Source organism: Lonchura striata, chromosome 12 (assembly GCF_046129695.1).
Source record: "Lonchura striata isolate bLonStr1 chromosome 12, bLonStr1.mat, whole genome shotgun sequence".
Classification (NCBI taxonomy): Eukaryota; Metazoa; Chordata; class Aves; order Passeriformes; family Estrildidae; genus Lonchura; species Lonchura striata.
Window position 1 is genome coordinate 1321203 of NC_134614.1, and position 18064 is coordinate 1339266.

Here is an 18064-nt window from a genome sequence, read left to right on the forward strand (position 1 = left end):
GGGGCTGGCAAAGGAGCTGTGAAAGGCTCAGCCCCGGGGCACAGCCCTGGGCCCGGCCCCTTCCCTCTCTGCTCTTCTCTGGAGCTGCACAGAGCACACGGAAGGACACTCTGGTATTACACAAGAGAAGAAGATGGACAGCTAAATGCTCCTTCCTCCCACTGACAGTGATCCTGTGGGATCACTTAGGGCTCTAGACGGGAGCAGAGCAAGGCTTCCAGATTCCTTCAACCCTGAGATTATGTGAAAAGGAAATATAGCATGAATGAGCTCTTGCCAGATGGACATTGATTACTCTGTCAGGAAAAGCACACAGAGAACTTGCCTTCAGCATCCTCCAAGGACTTAAAATGGTTATGCACCAGGACTTCCAAATAATCCAAGTCGCCATCCCAATCTAGAAGGGAGCACAGATCAGAACCATTTCCATGGTCTGCTGTGGTCCCCTTCTGCCTTTAGGAACTGAGCACTTGCAAGGGGATCGGGTAATGCCTTGGAATCCAGATGTGAATGGACAAGGCCAAAGGAGCACAGGGGCTTGGGGAGCTCAGGGGCTGCTCCTGGTCACTGTCCATCCTCTTTGCAGGCCCTGGCAACATCCGTGGATGGCAGCTGGAGCAGCCTGGGGCCCTGGGGGTTCTCTTCCTCCCACAGAGGAAACCCTCCCTAAAGCCCAGGGGGAAACTGCAGCAGGCAGTGCCACAGGTATCCCTTCCTCCCCATGTCCCTCCTGCCCTCCTACTGCTGGGACAAATCCCCCAGCCCAAGGGCACATAGCCAGGCCCTCTCAGGACACCCTGGAGCCTTGCTCTCCCCCTCTGCCCTTTCCCCACCACGGGCACCCCGTGCAGTCGCTCCCAGGTCTCGAGACGTGTCTCCCACAGAGGGACCCCAGCAGGAATGCTCAGTACCCGAGTGCCCTGAGCATAATAATTCCTCTGGGCTGTGCCGGCCTTGTTCAGGCTGTGCCCACACTGCCAAGCAGCAGAGAGGGCAGCTCAAGGCTCAGCAGGGCTCAGGCCCAGAGGCACAGCAATTACCTCCTGCGACTGTGCCTGGCAGCGCCTCCCATCCCGCAGCAGAGGCTTCCAACGAGCCACTGCTTCCTCTGGGAAACGCTTCCTTCTGCACAGGCTCTCCTTTCATTTCTGGAGAATGGAATAGGCACAGCTGGGTCAGCTGGGGCTGTTTCCCATAGGGGAGGGGGCATCTTCATGAGGCAATGCTTGTCAAAGTCATGGATCGGCTTTAGAAAATCTGGTGGGCTTTGTGGTCTCTCCCTAAAACCCTCCCTCTTTCAAACAGTTTCCCTTCCCGATCTGCTCAGAGATCGGGAAATTGCAGATCTGAGGCCCGTGGTGCAGTTTGGGTTCCCTGTCAGCTGGTGCCAAATGCCTTCCTGCAGAGTCTGGGGAGAAGCTGCAGCCAGGCCAGGCTGGGAAACAGCCCTGCAGGCCGTGAGAGCAGCAGCGGGACAGCGAGGCTGCCATGGATCCCTTCCCACTGTGCCGGGCACGGCCTGTCCAGATGTGCAGGGAAAGGCCCCGGCTGCTGAGTCCCAGGGGAAGGCTGAGGGAAATGCACCCACCATGGTGTGTCTCCAGATCACTCAGCATCTGGTCCAGAAGTTCAGATGGCTTCAGAGATTTATTTTCTTCTTTAGCTTGAGTCTTTCCTTTTGGAGGACCTTAAGAGAAAGTAGTTCTATTTCCCAGAACTGGATCCCACAAAACCAGGGCTCAGACTGTTGGGTCAGCAAGGACACATTACTCACCCCTGAAATGGGAGCCAGTCGTTTGCGCAACATCCAGCCCAGGAGCTGGAAAATTCACTTCTGCTGACACACCTGTACCTGAACAGCCGCAGAAGCTTCTGTCACCTGCTTCTTGCCAGGTTGTCAATCACTATTCCATGGAGGAACACAGATATCTTACCTGTGGGAAGACCCTCTGGATCCAAATTATCTTCCAGCCAAGGTGCTGGAAAAAGATTTCCAGCATCCCAATCTAGAAGGAAGCACAGATCAGAACAATTTCCATGGTAGCAACTGACAGAATGAGAGGGCACAGTCTTAAGCTGTGCCAAGGGAAATATACATTGCATATTAGGAAAAAGCTTTTTACAGAAATGTTGATGTAGTACTGGAATTGTCTGCTGTGGAGGTGGTGAAGTCATCATCCGTGGATGTGTTTTAAAAAAGACTGGAAGTGGCACACCATGACATGGTGTAGCTGAGGTGTTAGGGCTGGGCTGGACTTGATGATCTTGAAGGTCTCGTCCCAACCCAGTCTTTCTGTGATTCTGTTATTCATGGTGTGCCGGGATCCCCCTCTGCCTTTGGGAACTGGGCATTGCAAGGGATAAGTAAGGCTGTGGGAGCCAGGTGACAATGGACAAGGCCAAAGCTGTACAGGGGCCTGGCGAGCTCTGGGCTGGCTCCTGGCCACTCTCCAGACTTTTGGTAGGCCCTGTGCAACATCCCTGGGAGGATGGCTGGAGCAGCCCCAGGCCCATTGGGACTCTGTTCCTCCCACAGAGGAAAGCATCCCTAAAGCCCATAGGAAAACCATCCCCAATGCTTCCCAGAGAGCAGGGAGCGCTGTCCTGGGAAAGGGCAGCAAGGCTGCCGGCTCACCTGCTCCCCGTGCTTGCATCAGGGCAGCCTGGGCATCCCTGGCAGGCAGGGCCACGGCCAGGAGCAGCAGGAGGAGGAGGCGCAGGGCGAGGGCCATGGTGCCTTGCCCTGTGCCAGTCCCGCTGCTCTTGCTGCCACCACTCTCCTGACACCGCTGTCCCAGTCTCAGCACCACTGCTGCCACCGCCGCTGCTGCCACAGCAGTTGTGCTCAAGCACTGCCTGCTCGGGCGTGGTGGTGCTCTGGAACCACGGGGCTCTGGGGCCTCTGTGACCTCAGAGCCTGCTCTGACCTCAGCCTGCTGTGACCCCAGAGCCTGCTGTGACTGCATAGCCTGCTGTGACCTTCAGGCTGGGGCAGGATTGTGTGGGATGGATCTCAAGAGATGCCCACCCACTGAGGAGAGCATGTCCTGCCAGGCAGCTGCATCCAATCTCTCAATCTTTGGGGTTTTTTTGGGGTTTTTTCTTTTTGGTGTTTTTGGTTTTTTTACAAGAACTGCGTTATATGGCATTGGACAAATGTGACATTAAATAAGACATTTCATGGTTCTACATGCAGTAGCATTGTCAAGTCCAAAATTCAACTCAATTGGTGAATCCCTCAATTGTAGGCAGCACCAGCCCTGCCACACAACACTGTGTGCTCAGTACTGGTTTTTGGGGCATGACTGACATGATAACAAGGCCTTGTCATCCCCAAAAGCAATGTCTGATCAGTGTGTGTGGACACAGGCAGCCTCATCCAGCTGTTCATGATTAAACCTGCCCAGTTACTGATTTTCTTTCAGTCATTAATCCATTCACTCTAATTTCCTAGCTGCTATACATCACATTATGTATTTGAAAATAGATGAGGGATGACTTATGTGGTTTCTATACCCCTGGCAAAAAGCAGCACCCAAACAGTACTGTCTTGATAACTACTCAAGCCTTACAGCAAAATGTTTTTCTACATTATACTGAATTATCAGAGAAATAAGGTGCTCCTGCATTACTCAAACCATTTTACTTATTATTTACTTTGCAGATCATTTAGTTGAGGAATGGAGGAACCTGTTAGCTTATCAAATAGTCTAATTGAAGGCTCACTGGAGAGATGTAAATTTGAGCTTGAATAAATCTGTACCTAGGAGAACAGACAGAAGATCCCAAATCTTTAAAGAACATGCAGAAAACATAAACTTGCTATGAATTTTTCTCTATCTCTTTGCATTTTAGAAATCTGCACACTTTCCATCCTATAAGTGCTAGCTGCCTACTAAGTCAAAAATGTATTTATTAGAAATCATAGGTGTTGATCAATACCTCACAAAGTCTTTACATATCAAAGTTATTATAATAAAAAAAATAACATTAAGATACAGAAGTTTATTCCCAAATTATGACCAAAAGGAGGCACATCTTCCCTTTTCTGAGCTGATTTATTAAAATAATATGGATATTGATCTAGTACCGATATCCAACTGTGACGGACAAAAGCTCTCTAACAGTATAAAGATAGAAAGTGCGTGTTTATTTGATGCCAGGCAGCGTTGCGGGATAGCTCCCAAATACACACCGTGGCTTCTAGGTGATTACAGAGTCTTTTTATTCATACAAGTATTGAATACCCAAAATACAAATACGTATTTATAATTTTGGTACATCCCATTCCTCGCTTTTTATGCTAATAATTTCAAAAACTATTTAAGCAGGCGTAGTTTGTTCCTTGAAATGGCTCGGTGTTCCCTTTCATGGGAGTCCCTTTCAATGTGGAAGTACATGAAGTCTTCCTCGTTCTGACCTTTCTACCTTTTCAATGCAAATATGACAAATGAACTCTTGGTAGAACTCCCATTCCTTGTCTTCAATTGGTTTCAGAACAGAGGAGGCCCACAATTGTCTTATGTTCCTAAAAGCTATTTGTCAGTTTCTATATTCTTCATTTTAAACCCAGCTAACTAAACATTGTGCTGACAAGCAATCAATTATTAGTTAACTACTAACTCTTAACTTCATCAAGGCCTACTCATTTATTTTAATTAACTCTAGTGAGGCTTATCGCTAACTGAAATCTTAGCTCCTCTAAAATCTCTAAATTCCTTAAAATTCACATTTCAGAGCAGCACTCCTGGAAAATACCCTGCGATAATGACTTCTAGTCAATTGTGCCGGCGAGCCAGCGAGGTTCCGAGCGGTGTCCGAGCGAGCACGGCTGTGGGCGGTACCGCAGAGCTCGGAGCGCTCCCGGCCCATCTCGTGAGCTCCGGGGAAGAGCAGCCGCCAGCGCTGCTTGCTGCGCCCGCGGCTCCGCGCAGCTCCTCGCCGCTCCTCGCCCTGCGCTCAGAAAAACAGGCAAAACACACTCGACATTACAGATAACGCGCAGTACAGCACCAGGAGGATTTACTTCTTCAAGTTTTATCTCCACAGGATTAAAAACTGCATTTTAGCTGTCAAAGCATCGTGATTTAGTTTGTTCAACATGCAAAACATCTGCCTTACCCAGTCAGTAGCTGGGTCATTGTTTAATCTGTTCATTGCTGTCATGACCACCACCAAGGCACACTTTCTGAATCTGGGATAAAAATTACTGCTTTTGAAGTGAAGCAGGACACCACATACACAAAAACTTCTTAATTCCACCTCTATAAACTTTAAAAACTTTGTTAAGAACTGACAAAATTAATTATTTAAAAATTTTCTCAAAAAAATTCTGGCAAGAATACATTATGCATTCACACAGTTTTGTTTACTTCAATATTTGACATGGAATATTATTATATATATAGTTATATATAATTACAAATATTAGATTGAATATTATAGCCAATACTTTTATTTATTAGAATCAAGACCTATCCCAAAAATCTTGTGAAAATTAAGAGACATGGAAAATGAATGCTATGTTTGAAGTTTGATTTTAAACATAGCATTTCACTTTCTGAGCTTGTATGAGTCCTGATGAGTGTGATGTTGCAGACACACTAAGGAGCTGAAGGACTTCTCCTCTGAAAGGCTCTGATGCTCCCTGCAGACCCTCTGCATCCCCAAAGGCTACAAAAATCAATCAGGAATACAACCAGAAAAGGTTACTTGGACCCTAGTGAGGTGGTGTTGTGCCTGCAGTGAGAGGATCACAGGAAATGGCTTTGACCTGAGACAGGAGATTCAGATTAGATATTAGAAAAACGTTTTCGTTGTTCAGGTGGTTGGGCATTGGAGGGGCTGCTCAGCGCAGTGGTGGAGTCACCATCCCTGGAGGTGTGCCAAAGGTGTCCGGTGTGGCGCTGGGTGCTTTAGTGGTCGAAGAGTCAGCGCTGGGTGACATTAAAGGGCTCTTTCACCCCTGAGGATTCCACGATTCTGTGCGATGGGCCCCGGACAGGCCAAAGCCCCTGAGCCCTGTAGTGGTGCTAATACCGCCCCCAACGCCCGAGGGGCGCGGGCCGGGCCGCAGGGCACACACGGCCAGGGCGGTTCACCCCCAGCAGGGCAGGGCGGGCAGGGCGGGCAGGGCGGGCAGGGCGGGGCAGGGCGGGGCAGGGCAGGCAGGGAAGGGTAGGGTAGGGTAGGGCAGGACCGGGCGGCGCCGTCCTACGCCTGGCAGGGCAGGGCCGAGGGGGAGGCGGGGAAAGGCGGGCGCGGCCCGCGGCCGCCGGGGGCGCCATTACGGGACCGCTGTGGAACGCGCCCGAAATAAATGGCGGAGGGGGCGGAGTCCTGTAAATTGCTGACCAATGAAGAGTTACAGTTCTGCGCGGGGGCGGGACCTCGCGGCCCCACAGCCAATGGGTGCGGGAAGCGGTGGGTGATGGACGGGCGGGCGGCGGCTGCGGCGGGCGGGGCGCGGCGCCCTTCCCGTGGTGCCGCGGGAGCGACGGCCGCAGCGGCCGCGATTTCATCCGGGTCCCGCAAGTACCGGGACGGCGGCGCCGGGCGGCGCCGGGCGGCGGCGGCGAGCGGCGGCGGGGGGCGCGGGAGCGGCCGCGGGAGCGGTCGCGGGGTCGGGGCGCGCCGGGGGGAGGGTGGAGGCGGAGGGACTGAGCCGAAGGGCCCGTACGGGCGGGTGCGGGGCCTCGGCCCAGCCTCTCCGCCGCCTTTGCCGCGGGCCCGGTTCATTGTCCTTATTCCCCTCATCGATGCCTTTTCCCCTCGTTCTCCCTCGCTCTCCTCCAGGCTCACGGGAAGGTCCGGAAGTGCCGCCCCCGGGAGCCGTCGGCGCCAGGTACGTCACTGCCGGGGCCGGGGGGACCTTGGCCGGGGGAGCCCCCCTGGTGCCGGGGCTGGGGGGGGGCTCGGCCCTGCCCGGCACCGAGAGGGCGGCAGCGGGGGCAGAGCTCGGACCGAGGGGCGAAAGGTGAAGAAAATCCCTTAGGAAGTAGGTGGAAGTGCCTTGGCGGCCCAGCCCCTGTCAGGGGGCTCGGCGGCTGCTCGGGGCTGTCGTTTATGGCGAGCACCATTACCTGGCGTGGGGCTGCGCCCTCCCGGGCCCGCCGCTCCCGCCGGTTCCCCGCGGGCGGCTCGTTCTGGAGCGGGTCGGGAGCGCGGCCCTGCCCGGCGGCGTGCGGGGTGACACGGGCACATCGCCGCCGGGGCCGTCACGGCCTGGCGGGGCTGGCTGCACACCTGAGCAGCAGCGCCCTGGTGCAGCAGAGGTGCCCTGGTGGAACACGTACCTGCAGCTTCTGCCCAGAGCTCTGGCTGGCCTCTGGGCGTTGCAGGAGTGGCTCTCGCCTTTGGCGTGGGCAGCTCAGCCCCCTGGCCAGCTCAGGAATCGGCACATGTGGTTCTCTTTCAGGGCTGGCAGTGGCACAGAGCAGGGTCCAGTCCTGGCATGCCACAGCTGGTGACTTTATTCTGGCATGGCTCAGTCAGTTTTAGATGAAAGTGTTACCCCATCAAATAGTGTTTTTATGGGTTTATATTACAGCTTTCCATGATAGTGGCAGAATACTGAAAGAGGCTGCCCAGGGAGGGTGTGGAGACCTCTCCAGACTCCTCTCCGGAGACATTCCAAACCCACTTGGATGTATTCTGCTCTGAGTGACCCCGCCTTGGCAGGGGGTTGGACTGGATGATTTCCAGAGGTCCCTTCCGACCTTAACAATTCTGTGATTTATTTCAGGAGTGAAAACTCAACCTGATGATCAAGGTTGGGATAATCCTTGTTTAGTGATGTGCCTGTCCCACCTTGTTGATGGTGCTCTCAATCTGTACTGCTCTGCATGGGCAGTTTTGTGACCGAAGTGCTTAATTGTCAGGGAAAAATTGCTCCCATTCAAATTGTACACAGGAACCATGCTCAGTAGCAGCAGTGGGGCAAATTGAATCCATCAGAGAATTTTTGAGAAAATCAATCTGTCCCTTCAAAAGCAATAAGTTAAATAATATTTAAGAAACAGGGCATCATCAAGCATCGCCAGCTGCCAGGAGCCTTACCAAGCAGTTACTTGCTGCTGTGGCTTCTGTTGTCAAATTTTACCAGTTCAGTTTATGGCAACACTCAGGTGTTAAATAGTCCAAGAAAGTGGTTAAAACTTGCTGCAGTCAACGTGCAATAATGTTTTTGAAGACTTTTTTGCCCTATGATAGTTTCATGAAGAGGAACCTAGTAAATAGCTTTATTGTGATATTTCTAATAGAAAATTGCTGGCTGTGATTTTTTTCACTGAGTTTTTCCCAGGTTGTACTCTGTGTATCTTATGTGCAATCTCAGATCACATAGGTCATGCTAAGAAATTATTTTGCATGCTAATACTGGAGATTTAGTGCTTCCTTAGTCAAAAGGAAGTTTAGATAAAACATGAGTTCTCTTGCTTTGTCCTCCCACTGCAATGAGCTGTATCTTCACTTTCCTTTTGATAATTGTCTTCTGTATTGTCCTCTGTTTTTAGTGGTGGAAGACATCAGTTCATTTGCAAATAGCGAAAGGCTCCCAGGACTTAGGGTAGAAGATGTCTGTTTATATTGCCAGTTAATAACGTAACACAGTAATCTTGAAATATTTTTTGTGCACTAACTTTCTTGCTGAATTTGTGTAATTGTTATAATATGTAAACTTTTTGCAGAAGAAGCCTACTTGCTCCTAGAATGTTCTAGGAGACATAAATCTAGTGAATAAATACACAGTTGTGTATTTCATATATATATATGTATCTATATGCGCACACACACATTTATGTTTAAAGCAGGGCAAGATAACCAAACTGATGATTTCTTTTGAGAAGGGCATTGAGGGCTTTGTAATGTTAGAGACTGAAGTGTACATTTATTTATTTATAAAGATCTCTCTCTGTGTTCTGGAGAGGAGTACTCAAAGAGGACTAGAAAATGTGACCATTTTGGTGTCGTCATTCTCAGGCCTTCCTGAGGTTTCTAGCAGCACTGTGCAGCGCTGTGGCACATGCACCACTTGGATGCAGAGAGATTAGTACTATTGCTGTAAAATCACGTGTGTGTGGGGAGAGATACCAGGATTTGTGTTCTGTGTTCATAGCAGAAATCATGAATTGTGCTCACAGACTTTACTTTTCCACAGGAGATAGGCTTCATTCTGTGCTTGAGTGGGCAGTGGTGACTTCCCGTTTCTCTCAGGCCACCGTTTCTGGATATTTATATTCCATTATATTCCATCTATAACTACATGGTTAGAAAAATAAATTAAAACCAAGCACACTAATTGAAAATGTAGCACAAGTGTAATATCCTGTGATAATTACTTAAAGCCAGAGTGCTCTGTATTAATTACATGCAAGTTGGGTAGAGATTTTTGGGAAAAAAACCCCTGTATTTCCAATTGAGGCAGTAGATAAAGGCATTATTGGTAGCAGTCAGTGCTATTAATCTTAATATTGTGTAAAAAAATCCAAAAAATATCATTGTGGACACGTATTCCTGTCTGGGTGTGTGGGCTGTGGTGCTGCCCAAGAGCGCATCTGTGCATTTATATGTGCTGGAACTACTTGTTCTCCTTTTCTCTTCAGTACAATTTCCCAGTTCAGAGCAGCTTTCTGGTGTGATTTACTCTTGCTCCAGTGTCTTGCTGCTCAGTGTGCTGGCAGGTGCAAAAGGAAGTATTAAATGTTTCAATTTTGGATCTGAGTAGGGGAAAAAGAGGTGCCTGGGCTTGAGCTAGGAGATGTTACCTTCAGATTAGCACATTATTAAGACAAAACTGAATATGCATGAGGAAACACTTTTAGTTTATGCTGAGACTTTTGTGTCAATCACTATCTGATTTTCCTGAGCTTGTTTTGGGAAGAGGGGCTGAGATGTGCCTGTTGCATGTGACGACAGGCAGTGCAGGGGTGGGTGAGTGCAGTGAGAGGAAGCAGTATCAGGAATAATTAAGTTTATATTAATTATATTTATTAATTATTATATATTAGATATCTTATTATATTAATTGTGCTGCTCCCTTTCTTCCTGTTGTGCACTCCAGTTGCATAAAAACCCCATGAAATGGGCACATCTGAGGCAGTAGCTTGGGATGCTCGGCACAGCTGGAGAAGGCAGTACACGGTCACTCAGCAAGCTCCTAGGATTCAGGAAGTGTGGATTCAGTGCAGGGAGTGCTGCTGGAATCCAGGGATAAAACTGAGGAAATGGTGTTGGAGCTGTTGTGTAAATCCAGGAGCTCCATCATGTGGTGGGAGCTGTGCAGCCAGAGCTGCAGCACTGGGACCTGGGGCTGCTGAGATTGTCCAGCTCCACGGTTGGAGTCAGTTTGTCCCCTTGCACTGCTCTGGGGATTTTAAACACGTGCTGGAAGGAAAAACAGCCCTTGGGAACCTGGCTTTTTTTAACAGGGAAAGCAGATGAGTCGGGGATTGTGTTAAGGCTTGTTTCTCATAATGTGTTGTGCTGAAAGAGTGTACGTTGCAGGTTCATGACCCTGAACTCCTGTGCTGCACTGCTGTGACATCAGCAGCATGGTGACATCAGCAGCAGGGAGCTTCTGCAGCTCTGGATTCACTGGGGATGAGAAAACACCAGCTCAGTAGAGGCTGTGCCAGCAGGATAATTTGTCAGGCTTCCCTGCTGCTGTGAGTGCCAGAACCCCCTGGTGCATGGTGTGAGAGAAGCGGGGGTCCCCAAGGGGACCTGGCAGATCTCTCCTGTCCAAAAACATGGCAGCCTAGGTGATGCAGCTTGGAAAGACTGTTAGAAATAACCCACAGATTAAAAATGTCCCAAAATGGAGGATTAATGTAGAGCAGAATACTAAAATTAAAAGTTGTTTGATACATGTCAGGTTGGTTAGGTTTGCAGCTAAGCTTTGTCTAAAGGTGGAGAAATGAAACAGATCTATTTCTAGGTTTATTGTAATCCTTATGTCTTTCAGGCTTAATTTTAAAAAGAAATGGAGAAGCATTGCCTTACATTTTATAAAATTTAAACAGGTGTGTAACACCCAGATCTAGGTTTTCAACGTGCTTCAAACATTTTCCATGCACCACAGAGCTATCAGCCTCAGACATTGAACATGGGACTTCATTAATTTCCTGGGGTCACTGTCCAGCTGAAGGTGCAGAGTTGGTGCTGTGCAGCTCAGCTCCAGGCCAGGCTACCTCTCCCCCTGAAGAATGGGAATACATAGGGATTCTGTTCAGCTGCAGAAGGCTGGGATGCAGGAGCAGAGAGCTGAAAACAATGTCAGCTTCACTGCTGAATGTCAGCTCTGCCAGAACTGATTTAAAAGGATGTGATGGGAGCCAGTGCTCTGTAAAGGTTTGACTCTGGCTCAGAGCTGTTGTGATTTATTTCTGCTTTGGGCATCAGGACCAAGTACTTGTATCCAAGCTGAAGTTTATTTTCTGGTAAATGTGTAAGTTAGCAAAAGCACATACGGATTTATAAGTTGCAACTGGATTTATACCAGTTACAAGTGAGATTTTAAGGTTGATTCACCCAAATTTGTCATCACTATTTGTATAAAGGATTCTGTAGTAAGGCACTGAGGGGGCTGGAAAGTAATTTGATTTTGTGTCTGTCCAAGGAATAACGTCATCCCTTTGTGTGAGTGCACGGGATCACGCGCTGTGTGCTTGGCAAGGACACCAGCGGGCATGAGGGTGCTCTTGTTCTGTGCAGGCTTTGTTTGGAGAGTGGGCTGAAAACAGCAGGCTGCAACTGGGATCAAGTACTAGTAAAATGTATTTAATTTTTTAAAAACTGCTTTTCTCTAAACGTTTTCAGCTATTGTATACGCTACCTGGACAAACAATCATTTTCTTTCCAGTCCTGTTCTCAAGCTGTCCTTGCTACAAAGGGAACTCTGAGTCATACATCTGTCTGGCAAGTGTTTTCATTTCAGTATTCAAAGATAATGTTGAGCTGTGTTAATGTGGAAATTGGCTTTAAAGTTACATCAGGGGCAGTTAGAGAAACTCGGACTTCTTTTTGATGGGAAAACGTCTTTTCAGTGGCCTTTTGGTAAGGCAGTTTAACAACTAAATGTCAGGCTAGAGCCCATAATCTTACTGAGTTTTATTTCTAATAAAAGAATTCCTGTGCACAAAGTGTAATATAATTTAAGACTAGCAGAAAAAGCTCCGGGCAGTATTTTGGACAGTGCTTGGGTTGGTTTTTATTTTTTGTTTGTTTGGGTTTTGGGTTTTTTTTTGTGGTTTTTTTTTTTTTTTTTTAGCTATTGGTGCAATAGGTGAAAAGGTCACTATATGTAATAATATTTTTTAAATCAGGTTTACAAATATTAGGGCCTCACCCTGATCTGTATAAGTCAGTCATATAGCTGTGGTCCTAGATTGCATTATTTTTAAGTTCCAAAGAGGAAGAAATAAATATATGTCTGCCTACAGTGTTGCTGATAGACTTTTCTTCTGATTTCAGGTGAGAAGTGACACCTGTGGAACATGACTGGTAATTCAACAGAAGTTTAATGACTGTAGTTGCTATGAGACTGCTACAGCTTGCTTACTTAAGACCCAGGCAATTGGTAAAATTTGGAAATTAGGAAACCTTCTTTTAAAAATAACTTCCTTCTGTGACTAGGGGGAGCAAGGGGAAGGCTTTTTCTATGGTGAGTGTTAAAAATGCTGTCTGCAGCTAGCCTGACTTGTCTTGACTGAAGCAGCAATCCTGCCCCAGCTCTGAAGATGCCTGCACTGTGGGATGAGGTAGTAGGTTGTATAGTTTTAGGGTCATACCCACCACTGGGAGATAACTATACAATCTACTGTCTTTCCTAAAGCAGCAGATAATCAACAATGGAAGCTTCTCAGTTTTAAGCTCAATGTCAGATTTTGCTGAACTTCTGTATTTGCAGTGCTTATAACAGGACAAAATACTTGTGTAATAGCTATGGGAATTGTATTTAGATTTTTCTAGTTCTTGGAAAACCTAGGTTTCATTCTGCATTAGTTTTTTCTGTCCTAATGACTAAAAAGTTAAGAATAGATTATTCCTGTATGTGTATGGTGGGGCAATCAAATACAAATTCCAGTTGTTGGGTTGTTGGATCAACCATCCTTCAGAATGAAACGGAGGTTGGCTACTGAGCTCTTGCTTCTCTGTCAGAGTGAGGTAGTAGATTGTATAGTTGTAGGGTAGTTATTTTACCCTGTTCAGGAGATAACTATACAATCTATTGCCTTCCCTGAGGAGTAAAACAAACTGCACTCCCTTGCAGCCAGTCCTGGGCTAAAAACATTCATTGAGCGAAACGAGATGAATTCAGGCTTGGAAAGCAGCAGTGCCAGAATGCACAGGACTGACAGTGTGAATGGTGCAACCCCCACAGGATATCCTTGACTTAACATAACTTTTCTCTCAAGGTGAGTGGCACAGTGCTGGCTGGGAATGGAAAATGCCCATGCTTAGGTAGAGGGTAGAACACTCCACAGAGGAAAGTTACTCTTAGGCCAATTAGGAGAACGTAAAATACAGGGAGCTCAAGCTTGTGCATTGTGATTTAAACTCTTCTGGCACCCCAATTTCCATAATGCATTCAAACTCTGTGACTCCCAACTGCTTGGTAGAAGTTGGAGGGAAGACTTAAAATGACCCTTTATTAATAAGTCTACATGTTTTTCTGCAGCTTTTCCAGATCCAATGCAAAATTTAAGTGTTGGCCAGTTTTGGCCAAAACTGACCTCTCACCTTTCTCGGGGCGGTGTGAAGCTATGGAGTTTGAGCATCCAAGAGCTAGAACTTTTCTCTGAGGTGGTATTGTTTCTGTAAAAAGACTTCTGAAGTTTATTGCATTCTCTTTCATCCTGCTGTGCTTGGTGTACCCAGTCTGTAACTGGTTCTGTGCTAGCATGCCCAGCAAGCAGCTTGCTGTAGTAACAAAAAAACCCCACGTAAATAAATGCTTTTTGGAACGGGAAGCTCAGCTTAGGCAGAGTGAAAATGGAGCCATTGGTGAGTGTTACAGGCAGTGAGCCACTGTTTGTCAGTGTTGACAGTGTCACCTTGGAATGTGTGCCCAGCCAGGGCAGAAGAGCAGAGCAGCTGGGGAGCTAAAGTCCTGCAGAGAGTGAAGAACTGCACAGAGGAAGCGTGGGGCTCCTAGGAAGAGGTAGTAGGTTGCATAGTTTTAGGGCAGGGATTTTGCTCACAAGGAGGTAACTATACAACCTGCTGCCTTTCTTAGGGCTTTATTATAACACCAGGACCTTTTGGGCTCCAGCCTGCAAACCTCTGCAGCTTTGGGACGTGGAGAGAAAGGACAAGGTATTTCTAAGGCTGCTGAGACTTAATGAAAACTGTGTCTTGGCAGATTTGGTCCCAAACGGAAGTGTAGGAATGCTGGCTGGAATGCAGCATGGTGACATTGGGGCTGCACATGCCACTTTGGGGACACTGGGCTGTGGTAAGTAAGAGGCTGTGCTGGGATGGCACTCCTTCCAGAGTAAGCTGGAGGCCCCTGAGGCTAGGGTAGAGGTGTGAGCTGAACATCAAGGTACTGGTACTGTGTGCTCACAGGGAGTTGAAATACACCTTCCTTTGGCTTGGTGCATTTCAAGTGGAAAAACTCCAGTTTTCCTTCCCCAAAAGTATCAGATTCCAGATCCCCTGAAAGCTGGTGCTTTCTCACCAGGCATGGCACTCAGAGTGAACAAGCTCTCAGTGCATTATTTACAGTGCTGCAGGGAGGAAATTTCCAGTTAAAAATGGTGACATGGTTTCTCATGGAATTGTTAAAAATCAGTCCATGTTTTGTGATGTAATTGCAGTGCACCACAGCAGTAGTTCTGGTAGGGCTCCGGCTGGGCACTGTTCTGTGGGATACTGTGATGTCAATTCTGAGCACCTTGCAGCATTAATGTGCTGTGCTCACACCAGCCACTATTTAAATTGCAAACCAGACACAGAACTAGCTTATAAACATGTTAGGTATTGCTTATATTGGACATTTTGTGTGAATTTAACTGTACTTTTTTGATTTAGTTAATAAAATACAGCATTTTGTGCAACTGATGGTGAATTGCCTTTACTTTCTCCTAAATGAAGATGTGAATTTTAAAGGAAAAAGCAGTGCCCACATTTAAATAAACTCAAGGCCATATTTAGTCTTCAGCATAATTCCAACACTAATTATAGTGTTAATTATTTTAGTATTAACTTTTGTTTAAGATCTTTGGTACAAGACTTCAGTGCTTGGGTGGGGAACATCTATTTACTGCTGAATGTGCAGGAACTCTGCTTATTCCACACCTGGTTTCTGACCATGAGTATAAATTGCTGCGTAGAAATCTTGACGAGTCTTAACATAATTGCAGCTGGTAAGTTATCTACAGGTAAGGCTCAGACACCAGTGAGTTTGAATTTGGCAGTACCAAATGCCTTAAAAGCTTTAATACACCTAACATTTTATAGATATAAGTGGTATGCTTACAAAAATTTTAAATCATTGCTACCTACTGCAGCTGGTTCAGCAGTCTTGTCTCACCAGATTATTTCTCTGATCTGTCTGGATTCCATCCAGTGGATGGGATCTGCGCAGTGGGGCTCAGGGTTGGTTTGCCTTTTCCATGTGTGTATTCTGAGGGGTGCATGGATAAGGTGACAGCATGACAAGAACCCTTGTAATGCAGGCAGTGGTGACAAAATGCACAGTAAGCAGTGCAGGAAGGGTTGCAGCAGCAGTGGGGACTTGTTTACCACCCATAGTGCAGTGATTGTCTCATGGTGGTCTTGGAAACATTCCAGTATTGCTCCAAAAATAAAATACACAGCCCCAGCCCAGATCCACATCCCAGGAGAGCAATTTGTGTGTGTGTACTTCCATGCAGAAAGGTGTGTTCTGAATTCCCCCTGTAGTGTGGAACCTGAGACCTGTTAGGCTTTTTCTGGGAGAGAGATCACTGCTAATGAACTGTGCTTGCAGAGGGCCTCTGGGTGCTCATGCCATGGTCATGGTCGGGGAACTTGGGGCATTAAAAATTCTTCTGTTGAGAATTTGGGGCATGGCAGACAAGCGTTTTCCTCTGCTGTGTCCAGTTTGGGGATCTCCAATATAGGAGGGATGTAGATCTGCTGGAGAGAGTCCAGACCATTGGACCAGTTCCTGGGGCGGGAGCCCCTCTAGAGCCAGGCTGGAAGAGCTGGGAATGTTCACCTGGAGAGGAGAAGGCTCCAGGGACAGCTCAGAGCCCTTCCAGGACCTACAGGGGCTCCAGGAGAGCTGGAGAGGGACTGGGAAGAATGGATGGAGGGACAGGACACAGGGAATGGCTTCCACTGCCAGAGGGCAGGGATGGATGGGATAGTAGATACTGGCAGTGCTGGGTTAATGGTTGGATTCTATCAAAAGGCCTTTTCCAACCTGAAATATTCTGTGACATCTTTATGCCAAAAAAGCCCTTCTTGCTCTGTCCCCAGGTAAGCAGCAAGCTGGACTCTCATTGGTGCAGACAGGTTTTTGCTTTACAAGACTAATTCTAAAATACCTGATATATATGCAAGGGGAAAACAAAAACAATTGAAAAAGAGGATGACAAGTCTCAGATATACTGGTCAAGAGACAAGTTCAGCTAAGATTATTGCTTTTACCTGAGCCTCCCAAAAGAGCAGATATCCCTCAATTCTAGAGCCATCAGAGCATGGTGTGGTCTTCAGCCCCCAAGCTGAAGCTGTGAATTTAATGTCATAGTTCTGGAAAGATGAGTCCTGGCAGGAGCTACTGGAGGCATCACATATCAGTGTGTGTGTTGTTGCAACATGAGAAATCAGATTTATTCTTATTTGTTCTATTGGTTGTAGTGGAATTGGATTTTCAGGTTGGTTTGTTTCAGACACTTGAAACCACTCCAGTGAAGAGGCTTTGGAAAATCAGACACTGTTCTCTTCCAGCCTGTTGTATTAAAGCAATCTTCAAAATAAAGCTATTACAAGCCACATAATGCTACTGAGGACTGTATTTTTGGTGACTGAAAATGTGCTCTCTGAAATAGAAGAATGTTTCTGAAAAAATATTCCTATGACATTAAAACTATATACAGATGATGTTGAGCTGGTTAATTAAACCCAGCACAACATAAAAGCAGGGAAGGGATCAAGTCATGGAAGTCCCAGTTCTGTGAGGGAGTTTACTACTCCGTGTACCTTACCTTATGTATTACACAGCCTTTAGTGCACTCCCAACAACTCTGTGTAAATGGAGGGAAAGGAGCAACCAGTGGTCAATCAATGCCAGTGTCCCAAAATGCTGCCACACATTAACCCAGATTCTCAGCTGGAAGTGGCTTTTGCAGTAGCTCCCTAAGATGAAGAGGGATAAGGAAGAAAAGGAGAGGTATAATTTGAATTTCCCAACTCTTGCAACAGTAAATGTGTCCCAACTCACATTGTGCCTGCTGGAGCTATTGTCCTGGTACAAAACTCTGAACTTACGCGGAAAGAGCAGCTGGAGCCTTCCCTTAATGTCTATTTTACAGAGAGCAAGGCTGAGGCTGTTCTCAGAGCCTGATCTAATTCAGGATGGGTTCTTCATCAGCTGCCCAGCACTGCCCCAGTCACCTCTGTGCTGCGAGGAACAGGATGCACAGACAGCACTGCAGCTCTTCCTCAGTCCAGAGCAAACCTCATCAAACCAGTGGGAAAACCTACAGGTAAGTGAAATAGGTGGAACATGAGGCCTGAGAGTAACTAAGGAGTGTGAAGTAAGCAGAGTACACGAGTATCTGAGGGATGCAAAGGCAGGAAATAGGATTCTTGTTAAAGGCTGGTAAAAGTTCCAGCTGACTGTCACACAGAGGTGCAATGAAATATGTGAAACTTCTGTGCAAAGAGCTGAAGTGGGTGCAGTGCCAAGGAGCAGCTCTGGTGAGTTGTCCTTTGACAGGAACAGACGTGTTCAAACCTTGGTTCAGCTGAGTCAAGGGAAATCCTTCCCTTAATCTCAGGGCAGGATTTAATTTTGAACTCAGAATAATTCACAGAGTCTTAAATATCCCAAGCTGGACAGGACCCCTATGGA

The 18064-nt window shown here is 47.2% G+C and overlaps 1 long non-coding RNA gene across 1 annotated transcript; it reads left to right on the plus strand.

Annotated features, from left to right (window-relative positions):
* The first annotated feature begins 6632 nt into the window (after positions 1-6632).
* Positions 6633-16988, plus strand: LOC110479432 (uncharacterized). The gene is made up of 2 exons (XR_002466925.3): positions 6633-6844; positions 11818-16988. It is a non-coding gene; the product is annotated as an uncharacterized LOC110479432 (long non-coding RNA).
* Positions 16989-18064: the final 1076 nt, after the last annotated feature.